General features: G+C 54.4%; 1 long non-coding RNA gene across 1 annotated transcript; it reads right to left on the bottom strand.

Moving 5' to 3' along the window:
- Positions 1 to 8705: 8705 nt before the first annotated feature.
- LOC134161178 (uncharacterized) lies at positions 8706 to 9981 on the bottom strand. The gene is made up of 3 exons (XR_009963857.1): positions 9824 to 9981; positions 9283 to 9551; positions 8706 to 8828 (listed from the first exon to the last, which is right to left on the bottom strand). It is a non-coding gene; the product is annotated as an uncharacterized LOC134161178 (long non-coding RNA).
- Between the last annotated feature and the right edge of the window lie 2143 nt (positions 9982 to 12124).

The following is a 12124-nucleotide window of genomic DNA, read 5'->3' as shown; positions in this document are numbered from 1 at the left end:
GCACCTTGTGCGGGATAACCTGAGGATCTGAGGTGGGGCTGCCGCATGGCTGCAGTGTCCCAGGGAGGCTCCGTGATGGTGCCCTTGCCTGGCTGCTTTAACTGAGGGGCTCTCCTGGCCTTGTGCTGAGGAGGGTGTCCTGGGTCTGGGCAGGACAGATTCACAGAGGGAAGAGCACACTGCATTCCCTTGTGCTGGGGTTTGCACCCCGCTTTGAGGAACACAAGCAAAGCACGTTTACAAACCGCAGGGCAGAAGGGTGCACTTTGCTCCTACCCCAGCCAGGAGCTCTTTATCAGTAAATACAGAAGAGAAGCCAAGAGCCCTACAAAACCTTGTTTTGGTTTTGCTCTGGCTGCTCTGCAAATGCCACAGCATTTCAGAGCCAGGTAAGGGCACTACCTCGTGAGATGTTACAGTGAGATAGCAGGTGAGACTGAAACTGGAGGGTTTGCAACCAGCACAGGGTATTTAGGAGCGTTCAGACCAGCGGAGCCTTTAATTCAGGCAGCGATTTTCTCTGCTTGAGGTTATTGGATGTGCCTGAGCTCTCAGCAGAAAGCAGATCATTCATCCTTTAAAATCCCTTTTCCTCCCTCTCCCTTTGCCTTTCCTACCTCTCCAGCATAGGTGGGAAGCAAACACAGATGTGTGTGTTGTACCTGTGCTATTAATGTGCTTTGGCTACAGCACTGCAGCCGCACAGTGCTCGGGAAAAGCCTGCTTGTACCAGGTGATGGGTGATGCAGCGACAGCCATGCATCCCTGGAATGGCACCTTCCCCTGGGACCAGCGCCTGAGCGCGCTCGGATCTGTCAGGGCCATGAAAGTGCCCTTGTTCCGTAACCGAGAGGCAAATATGTGAGGAATAGGATTGCTTCTATAAATAGTAGTGGGCTCATGAGAACGTTGTTTATCATCACTGTGGTGGGTGGCGTGAAGGCTGCCCTTCATTTTCCAGCAATGGAGAAATAATGCTGTCCCCATCCCTGCCCATTTATAGCAAACGGGAAAGATAAATGCATTTGGTGGGAATTTTGAATTCCAGAAAGACTTATTCATTGTTTTTAGTCCTCGCTTGCTTTCCTAGCAAAGACTGCAAATCACCCATCAATCACACCCCATAAGCTTCTTCATGTCTCGCATCCAAATGCTTGCACGAATGCCCACCACCCCAAAGCCTATCAAAGTCAGCCCATTCAGCTAAAATCATGTATCCCTGCTCCCAGGCTCCTCTTTCTGGGAAAAAATAGCTGTTCCTTGTGCTATTTCTGGGTGATTCTGTAGGCACCTCCCATGGATGCACTGTTATGTTTTCCGCTAAGGCACATTAACATCTCCGGAGAACTCTAGTTGTCAGCTAAAGCCCCAAACAGTTATGTGCACGCTGAATTTTAAGCACCAGAGTCAACAGCGTTAATCATGCGCTTAAAACGAAGCTCTCGTAAGTCTGCAGGATCAAGGTCTTAAACTGCAAGTTCCTTGGAGCAGAGCCTTTCATTGTGTGTGTGGAGATTAGCATTGAGATAAAAACCATCCCTAAGAACTGCCCAAACAGTCGCCTAATACCCTGCTCCTTGAGGAAACACAGTCGGTGCTGTGCGGGCAGGATGGCACACGCCTGCCAGGGCTTCCCCGTGCCCCTGGCCCGGTGCTGCTGCTCCCGGTGCTTTCCTGGCCCCTCTGCCTGCTGTACGGCTTCCTCGATGCCTGCTGTATGGTAGATGAATTAAGTTATCCTTTCCGGTAAGTGCATTTCTCAGTCACATTGTTCGCCAAAGGAGCTGTGAAATCCTAGCAGCGTTTCCTCTTGTGCATAATGTCACATTTCCCCGGCTCTTCTCCCTCTTGCCTCCCTTCCATCAGTCTTGTGTGCAGAGCTGAGTATGCCCACGAGCAAAGGCACAAAATATGCATGATATGCTCCATCATGTAGGACCAAATCATTTGCTCCTTCTATAAATCTATAGCCAAATCACTTTGTTTCCACATAAGAATCTCACGCTGTGTAAAACTAAAGGGGGGAATAATCGTGTGTCTGTTGAGATGTTTATCTCAATCATTCCCAGTCCTACCAGCTCCTTGGCTGTTAATGAGGGGAGGAAAAAGCAGTGCTCCCCTCCTGCAGCAAGGGCTCTGCAGAAGGAAATGCAAATGTGTTCCCCTCCCTCAGTTTGCCATGTTGCTGTAAAACAGCAAACTTCATAAATCCCGCACAATTGGGCACAAGTCTTGTTTCCTTAAAAGCGATGTTCTCTATAATTGTCTATGACACAACATGCTACATATTAGTTATTTTTCCCTTAGTAGATCATCAGAGCACAGTGAAGCATTGCAGCTGAGGTAATTGAATGTCTTCTTTAAAACAATATGCTGCAAAAAGTCTCCTGACAAGTTCCAGTGTCTTATTTTAAACAAGTAATACCAGGGGTATGCGGGGGGTGTATATAACACATAAAGTGCCCAGGAGAGAGGGGGCATTTTAGGCCATGGACAAATGGGGACTGTGCGATGTGATGCTGGGGAGCAGTGGGGAACATGCTGCAGCTGGCTCTGAAAACTCCGGCGTAGGTGGGAAAGGCTTTAATTCAGTCTAAAGCCACAGAGGGGACCTTGGTGCTCTCACAGGCGCTGAGTTTCATGGAATCCTGGAACCCCAGCCTGCTTTGGGTTGAAGGCGCCTTAAAGCTCCTCCAACTCCAACCCCTGCCACGGGCAGGGACCCCTTCCACTGGAGCAGCTTGCTCCAAGCCCCTGTGTCCAACCTGGCCTTGAGCACTGCCAGCGATGGGGCAGTTTTATGCTGCCCTGTTCCTGCAGGACCCTTCAGTGCTGGGTTTGGCACCACCCGCAGCCACTGGATCAGCTCCTGATGGGTTTGGGGGGTGATGAACAGCCCACGGGAGTCCCAGGAATCAGCAGCTGTGAGCTGGGAGAGGACAGAACGCAGAGCCCCCGCGGGGAGCGTTTCCGTGTTGGTACAACTGCAGTTCCATGTTCCTGGAAGGCTGGATACTCCCTGCAAGGTGTGACATTTTCTGGAAGGAATTTCAAAGGGCTTTGTGCAAGGTGTTAAATAAGCTCTTAAATAAAACTGAAACAGAGAGTGCTGGAGTAAGGAGAGCATTAAAAGATGTATGTGTACATTTAATTAGTCCAGGAGCAGGGATAATCCCAGCCGCTAAGACACGTTTATTGAAACTAATGCAAGACAAAAATGCATCTTAAAAATCTGATGTGGTAAAAAGACTGTTAAAACATTAAATCAGTTCCTTGTAGGTTTTCTTTAAAGCATGTCTCAAATCCTGTGATCGAATAATTCTATTTCATTTTTCCCTCTTCTCCCTTTTCCTTTCCCCATTCGCGGCAGTCCCTCGCAGCCTGTTTTGCTGCCCAGATGAACGGAATGAGTGAAATCCTCGACGGTTTTCCCTGGTTTCCAAGTTTTGTCCTGAATTGGATATGACAAATGAAAAATACCATGAACAAATATAAATACACAGATGTTTTCCCACCCACTGAAAAGGCGAGTCCCAGTGCTGGGTGTCAGGATCGTCCGAGGGACGTGTCCAAAGGGAGGTATCTGTGGGTTGCCGCCAGATTCATCCATCCCACGAGGAGGTTTAAGTGTAACGCTGGAGCACTGCTGCAGCAGCGAGGTATGGGGAGGAAAATGTACCTCCTTGTTCTGCCCAACATGTGACCAATCCCTCAGGTGGCCTCACTCGTCCTTTCAATCATTTTTTGCTGTTGCAGCTCAGTGCGAGCCCACAGACTGCAGCTCAGTCCAGTCTCTGTCAGCTGGTGATCCACGGCTGAATTCAGGCCCTGCTCCCTCCCCTTTGCCCTGTCCATGACAGCACGCTGTGGTGCGACCTGTTGTGGGCCAGCAGCACGTGATGCTGAGCCCTTGCCACGGGTCCCTCAGCAGCTCTGATGGCCGATGTGCTCTGCAGGAGGATGGCCCTGCAGCAGCATCCCTCTTACTGAGGGACCGGGGCTGGGGCCAGGCTGGCTGCAAGGGCAGGCAGGTATTTCCTCTGGTGGCCAGGATGGGGGAGCCCCCATGGACCCAGGGTGAACACAGGGACCTTGCCTTGGCACACACCTTTGAGCCGCACAAGCTCCCCCGAGCGCCTGATTTACTTACCTCCACCTTCATTTTTATTTACTGTTTGCTAATCCTGTTAACGGAATGGGGAAAGAAAAGATTAATTCACTTTGACTCCAATGACTTGTTAATAATTGATGTATTGACAAGAGCAGGCTGCCCGATGACCTTAAACAGCCACCCAAATCCTGTGTCGAGCTGTTTGACCTTTTAAGCCAGTTCAGGTTCTTCCTGCAGAAGAAACCAGTGTCCGCTTTGATTTAGTGCAGGAAAATCCCCCTTAACCTTCAGGTGCCGGTGAGGATGTGTTTAATTTACAGTAAAGCCAAGTCATGATCACCAGGAGAATGAAAAAGTCCTTCTGTGGTGGGAAGTTATTACCACTCCCTCCACAGTGATGATCTCCCCAGCTCAACAAGCCAATACCTCTTTAATTATTGAAAGGAATCTTCAAGGGGAGGTTGGGGAGCCACCGGGCTGTGGAACAGCAGCCACAGTGTCGCCTTCTCTGGTGTGGGGACCGAGCAGGGTAGCCTGTGGCCATGGCTCTGCTCTAGGCTTCGGAACCTCCCCTCTGCGGAGAGACCACTACACTTCTCATGCGTGCCCTGGCCAGCATCTGCTGCTCTGGATTTGTCCTTTATGAGGGACAGAAGGTAGCTCATGACACAAAGCATCCCACTGAGCACGCCTCTCTGCAAGTGCAAGAACAGTTCAGGATCTGGACCTGGATGATCTTTAAGGTCCCTTCCAACCCAAACCATTCCATGATTCCATGATCCACCTTCAAATCCTAAGATCTCCATCAGTCCCATAGCGACACAGGAGGGGCAGACTCAGCCGTCAGGGACCTGCTCGGGGCACCTCGCCCTGACCTGCACCCACGTGTAGGTGCCCAGGACCACGGTGCCTGTGCGCAGAGCCGCGCTTCACCGCAGACGTGCCCTGTCCCAGGGTGCTCCCAGGCAGCAGCAGAAGCCCTGGCAGCCCATCTCCTCCCCTCCCCTCCACTGCTGCTCCCTCCTGCAGCTGCAGCATTGGCAGCGCCCGGCTGGTCCCTGGGGCGCTGGGGCTCTTTCCATGCAGGTGTCAGCCTCAGCCTCCTCTTGCTCCACAGAACCGGGGGCTGTGGGGAAGCTGCCCGCATGGTGCCAGGGCCGGGCTGCCCGGGCACAGCTCCTGTGACCCCTGCAGGTGATTGAACCTCCTTTAAACCACCCCGGGGTCAGCGGCTCAGTTCTTTGGGATGGATCCTGGGGTGCCCAGGGGATGGAGGGTGAGCAGGGAGTGCGCAGGAGGTGGCCTTGCTGTGGCCAAGCCCCTCGATCTGCTTCCGCAGCTCTGCCGGTGGGGACAGGCTGCAGAGAGGCTGCTCAGCAGTTATCAGTAGGAAGATGTGAGACTTCGCCAGGCTTCTTAATTAAGCCCCCATGTGGCCTCTTGGAGATTCATCACACAGCACTGAAAACTGCTCCCACCATCCTCACTCCCCTTGGAAGGGCAGGGAGCACCACGAGAGCCTTTGTTTAGGGGGTTTGGACCTCGATGTGTCAGCAGGAACCCGGAGCTGCGGAGATGCCCCGTGCATGTGATGTGCTGCTGTGCCGTAGGGCACCGGGGAGGGCACAGCAGCTGGGTCCCGCAGCAGGGATGTGGATTCATCCTGACTGGAGCCATTCTCTCAGCCACTGATGGAAACGACCATCCCTCCTTTTGCCTGCTCCCCCCGGGATAACGCCACTCTCCCATGCCTGCTCTTTTGTCCAGAGCCCTCACTGGGATGAGAGCCAGGTCCCTGGGGGACAGATGAGGTCCAGAGCTGGGGCCTCGCATGGGGGACCCTAGAGCCTCGTGGGGGGCACAAGAACAGGAGATACCCGAGGGTGTTAGTGCCTTGCACCCCCATGTCCGGCTCCTGCTGCACCCTGGCTTGTCCAGACGCCACTCTGAGCCCTGCAGCCCCTGCCCTGGCCCCTGCAGGGGCAGCCGGGTGGCACCGGAGCCTGGAGGAGCCGCTTTGTAGAGCCGTAGAAGCTCCTCCAGCACAGAGCCTGTGAGCTCATTTACATACTCCTGGTTTAATTCTCCTAGGGTATGCAAATATATGCAAACAGCAATCCAGAGAGAGTCAGAAATAGCACAGAACATTAAAATCACCCTACTTGAATATTGTTTTATGCAAACGATGTACGCACGCAGTGTGTAGCTGATTTAAATAGAAGCAATGTCAGCATGGCAGTTATTTACCCTTCCAATGATCTTAGCAATTTTTTTTATTAAACTTATATAAAATATATTGAACAGGCACCAAGAACGTAGAGAGTATTCTAATGTTAGCCTTAACTAACGCGAGGAAAAGGGCAAACTTTTCCAGCTGCCTGTGCACAAAGGGCACTTAAGTGTTATTTTTCCTCACTTGCCATTTGCATGGATGGTCTGTGATGTGCACACCCGGATGCTGCAGACACCGATCTGCTGGTGCCATTTCTGCCCTTGTGGTGGGAGCAGCCTGTGTTCCATGGAGGGACCCTTCCATGTGGGGCTGCTTCTGCCTCCACCCTGGCTCCTGCTCCCGTGCGGTGGGATCCTGGTCCATGTGAGCCCTGGGAGCTCACACCTGTGGAAGCCAAGGCTGGGAGGGCTGTTACTGACTTGCTGCTGGAGAAGCAAAGTGACACTTCCTTGTGATCCAGGAGGGCAGCCTCTGAGGTGACAGCACCCCCCAGAATGCACGTCCTCAAGGGGCTGATGCCCGTGGCTGGATGCAGCGCGCACAGGGCTGGTCCCTCCATGCCAGCGGGTCCCAGGGGCGCAGGTCTGCACACAGGGTGCTGTGTGGGGTTAGCACCACTCGGAAGGTCACACATCTCAGCTGAGATCCTTTTCAACTCTCCGACTGAACAGCCTTGGATGTAAATAACTCGTTTATAACCACGCCTACACATTGACCTGGCCACCTTGGCCAGGGATGCAACACCAGCTCTCCGCCTGCACTGGAAAATGATGCCTAAAGCCCCATCCGATGGCCTGGGAGCAATGCAAAGGCCCTGGGCACGCGGTGCCCCTTGTCAGGCCATGGGCACAGGCACCGGTGGGCAGTGAGCAATCCCCAGGTGAGTCCCAGGGTGTGACACAGGGGCACCCCCAAACGTCATGGGAAACTCATGTCCTGCCCTGAGGCTTGCCTTGCTCAGACATCCTCAATGGGCATCTCTCCCCAGAGCTGTGACCCTGGTCCCATGGGGCCACCCCAGGCTCTGTGGGGCACAGGGAGGATGTGGGGAGCTGGGGAGCGGGATGGGTGTGACCAGCCACAGCCCCCCCCAGCACTCCCCTGTGCATTCAATGGTGCTGACACCCAGACAAATGAGACATCTCCAGACACACGCTCGGCACCTGACCGCAGAGTAAATGAACGTAAAAAGGGAAAGAGGAAGGGGAGTGAATGGGAGGGAGGGAGAGCGTGAGCCAAGCGCGCCGTGCAGATGGCTCTATACATCATGCGACAGACACTATTTGTGCTCTATCATGTGCGTGTCATAGAGCTTATCTTCCCCGGCCCCGGCGAGGTGCGAGCCGAGCGGGGAGACGGAGCGGACTTTCCTCCTAATTAAACATCAAGGGCATGACGGATGAGCCCTGCGCCGGGCAGCACCCGGGCTCCGGGGGATGTGCTCGGGTGCCGGTGCTGCCGACCCTGGGAGATGCCACCAGCCCCTTGTGCACCCCCAGCCCAGGGACAGCGCTGGGCAGGGTCCTGCCAGACCCTCTCCTATGGGAGCATCCCCACAAGGTGAGGGCACGGCGCTGTGCCTGGGCGCTGGGGAGCCTGGGGGGTGTCGCTTGCTTCGTCCTCTGGAGATGCCCATCCGCCCCCTTCACCTGCAAACATGCCAAGGAAGCGTCTATCGACTGGGACCCCTCGAGGGCAGAGGAGGTGGATCTGACACTGCTCCTGACACCCGCAGCCTCCTGCCCAGCGAGCCCTTACCCCTCACCAGAGATGCCCCCAGCTCTGCTGCAGCAACCAGAGGCCTTTCCCATGCTGACAGGTCATGGGGGGGCACTGAGTTCTATCTAGGGCTTTTGCTCGATGTTTCTGCAGCGCAGTAAATGCTCCTGAAGTCCTTTGCTCAGATAAGGCTCCTGCCAGGTGCCTCCACACGTGAGGCTGCACGGCTGAAGACAAGAGTGGGCACAAAATGCCTTTTGTTTGCTCCAGTTTGTTTTCAGCATTACCGTGCCGGTCCCAGGCTGTCTGAGGGGCTCTGCCTGCAGAGGAAATGACGGCACAGAGCAGTTTTTCAATCAAGCTCACAGTTCCAGCACTGTTCCTGTTGAGTTTCGGTTCTGCCTCTGAAGCCCCATCCCCACAGAGGCAGTTAAACCTCTAGGTTTTAAATACATTTAGAACAAACCCTCTCTGAAGGCAGCGAGTGCATTACCCTGCCTCTGTGCAGGTCTGAAGGGGAGCATGGGGCTGGACATCACATTGTGGTGCCTGTGGCCGCCCTGGACATGCAGCTCCCTGGTGCGAGCCGGACCCAGTGCTCTGCTCTCCAAACCCCACTCACCGCAGCAGCAAGAGTCATGGCAGCACCGAATCCCCCCTCAGGGGATGTGGAGGCTGGAAGAGCCCCCAGGAGAAACACGGGAAGCAGCTTTCCCCTCTGCCGGGGCTGTCAGTGTTGATGCAGGAGCTGCCTGTCCATTATGTCTGCAAGCGCAGGGAATTACTGTCAGCTGTGTTAGACAAGCACTGCCGTGTCGTGCTAGTGCCTAACTCACAGCTTACACACCGCCTTTTTATCCTCTGTTGGTATTTGGTGTCCTGTTTAGATGTGCATTCACTGGAGCTGGGTGCCTGCACACTGGAAGCAGTATTTAAACAGCAGCAGCTCCCATCGCAAGGCTTGGCTCTCGGGTGTGTTAGAGCAGAGCAGAACAAAACTGATTGGAGTGGAGGAGATTTTCTTTGTCATCCCGCAGCATCCTGGGGTAAGAGAAGAGTCTGGTTGGTGCTGAAACAAACCCTGGATGTGTAAGGGAATTCGCCTGGTGAGGGTGGAATTGCTGCTGGCAGGGGGTCCTGCGTCTGTGCCTCCCTTACAGCTCACGTCAGCCTCGGGGCCCTTCGCTGGGTCCCTGCCCAGAAACAATTTTCTCCTTACCAGGCTGTGGTCGGGAGGGAACCGCTCCTGGGAAGCTGGTGCGCGGCTGCGGGCTGCTGCATCCCAGCCCCGGCTGCATTCCTGGCCGCATTCCTGGGCTGCTCTGCTGGGGGGGGAGAGGGAGGCTGCAGCTTTGGCAGCTGGTGTCATGCTCCCAGTGTCTTATTTTAAACCCTTTTGGGGGTGGAAGCTTCACTGCCTACTGCTGGTACTTCTCCCATCACATTCCAGATTAGTGGCTTCCTGACTGGCAAGGTGGGAAGCATCTCCTGTACGAAGGGCTGCTGTCAGGCCCCTGCAGTCTGGTATTGTGCCACATCTGCCCTCACCGGGTACCTCAGCAGTGCCTCCAGCCCCGTTCCCATGGGAATGCCGATGGGGCAGTGGGTACCAGAATCAAGCATAACCCTCCCTGCCCAGGGCAGCCCCAGGAGCCCACCTACACCCCAGGTCTGTGCCCTACAAGTGTGACTAAACAGCTCAGGTCCAGGGCATCACGGGGAAAGAGCAGTGTCTCCAGGAGACCCACAACAGCAGTTACCCGTGTAGATGCCGGTGGTTTTATCACTCGGAGCCTTTGGAGTGGTTTTCAGCTGGGACCCGGTGTTTATTCAGGGAGATCCTTGCTGCCGCGACCTTCCTGAACTGCCACATTCCTTTTAATTATGATTGGCAGCCCATGGAAATTCGGGCCCTTGATTGGCAGCTGAAGTAACTTTCTTCCTTCCCACAATTCTTCAGGTTCCTTCCCATCAATAGACATAATGTTGGCTACTTTTCTGGGATAAATAGCAACCTTTGCCCCCCTCCTTTATTTGGCAAACGCTCAACACTTCATTCTTTTCAGAAAGCCCCTTGGAATGCAGTTGAGAAGGGCCTCAGCAGTGCTGCCCTCCTCCTCCTCCCCATCCTCCTCCTCCTCCTCCCTCTCCTCCCCATCCTCCTCCTCCTCCTCCCGCCGCTCCTCAGCGCCTGGCCGGGGGACTTTTGTGCGAGAGCAAACAAAGGCTCATTGGCAACACTTCTGGATTTCATTTCAAAATACATTTGTCACTCCGGAATAAAATAAACGGAATTTTCTGCTGTTTTTTTTCTTGCTTGACTCCTCCCTCAGGTTTCTTGCGAGCAGCTCCGGTACTGAGATTGCTGGACAAAGATTTCCAAAGAGTAAATGGCAGCGGATGCTTGCTCCAGGGCTGCTTCCCTTCGTGGCTGTTCTGCAAAGGGGCTTCCATGCACAGCAGCTCCATGCAGCAATGCAGTTAGCATGCCTTCCCAGTGCAGTTAGCATGTCCCCCCAGTGCAGTTAGCATGTCCCCCCAGTGCTTTTAGCATGTCCCCGCAGTGCAGTTAGCATGTCCCCGCAGTGCAGTTAGCATGTCCCCCCAGTGCAGTTAGCATGTCCCCCCAGTGCAGTTAGCATGTCCTCCCAGTGCAGTTAGCATGTCCTCCCAGTGCAGTTAGCATGTCCTCCCAGTGCTGTTAGCATGTCCCCCCAGTGCAGTTAGCATGTCCTCCCAGTGCAGTTAGCATGTCCCCCCAGTGCAGTTAGCATGTCCTCCCAGTGCTGTTAGCATGTCCCCCCAGTGCAGTTAGCATGTCCCCCCAGTGCAGTTAGCATGTCCCCCCAGTGCAGTTAGCATGTCCTCCCAGTGCTGTTAGCATGTCCCCCCCAGTGCAGTTAGCATGTCTTCCCAGTGCTGTTAGCATGTCCCCCCAGTGCAGTTTGCATGTCCCCCCAGTGCAGTTAGCATGTCCCCGCAGTGCAGTTAGCATGTCCCCCCAGTGCAGTTAGCATGTCCCCCCAGTGCAGTTAGCATGTCCTCCCAGTGCAGTTAGCATGTCCCCCCCAGTGCAGTTAGCATGTCCCCCCAGTGCAGTTAGCATGTCCCCCCAGTGCAGTTAGCATGTCCCTCCAGTGCAGTTAGCATGTCCCCCCAGTGCAGTTAGCATGTCCTCCCAGTGCAGTTAGCATGTCCCCCCAGTGCAGTTAGCATGTCCACCCTGTGCTCCTCCTTCTCCCTGCTGAAAACCCAGGCTGCTCCTATGACCTTCTCCCTATGGATGCGGTTCTGAGCTCAACCAGCACCCATCAACCCCCAACCCAATAGAAACTTTTACCTCTTAAGGTACTTTTCCAAAACCACCCGAGTGCTGCAGTGGCTCAAGCCACAGCCAAGCACTGACTTGGTTCACAGGGCCTCAATGTCAGCGATTGTCAAGAACAAGGTCATTTTTGACCATGGGACTTGGGCTCGGAGTTCCTGGAGCTGCCCTCAGGAAGGGCTGTCCGTGCCCTGGGGTGTTCCTCAGGGGTGTCTGCCAGGGCACGGAGCTGGGTGCCAGGCCTGAAGCTGTCATGGGCAGTGCTCGCCACCACTCTCCCAGTGTGTCAGTAAAGAAATGAAGCTTGGCCCCGGCTCCTCAGCGCTTCTTGTGCTCAACAATAGGCAGAGACAGAAGGATTTGAAAAGTGATGAAGAAAATACTTGAAGGTTGTATTTTAAAGGAAATGAGGAAGCTCCCGAGCTGCAGAAATTGCTTGTGTGCACAATAGAGACATTCACCCCTCTCCATCAGCCCCAAGCTGAAAGTGTTTTAAAGAGAGATGATAGACCTCGACACTTTCTGCTTCTCAAGAGCAGGGTGGATGAGGAGACAATTAGCAAAACGCAGCAGCATTTGCATTTGCAGGAATCCTTGACGGATCCTGACCCTCTGCTGGAGGAAAAGGGGGGTGGAAGAGGCAGCCTCGCGGGGTGAGCCCCGAGAGCGCAAGGTCCCTTCTGGAAATGCCAGGCATGTGTTTTAGCACGGAGCAGCCCAGATACCGCCTCCGTAC

Source organism: Pezoporus occidentalis, unplaced genomic scaffold (assembly GCF_034315485.1).
Source record: "Pezoporus occidentalis ecotype Australia unplaced genomic scaffold, CSIRO_AGI_Poc_V1 ctg102, whole genome shotgun sequence".
Classification (NCBI taxonomy): Eukaryota; Metazoa; Chordata; class Aves; order Psittaciformes; family Psittacidae; genus Pezoporus; species Pezoporus occidentalis.
Note: the sequence above shows the minus strand (reverse complement) of the source record. Positions and strands in the feature narration are given on the sequence as shown.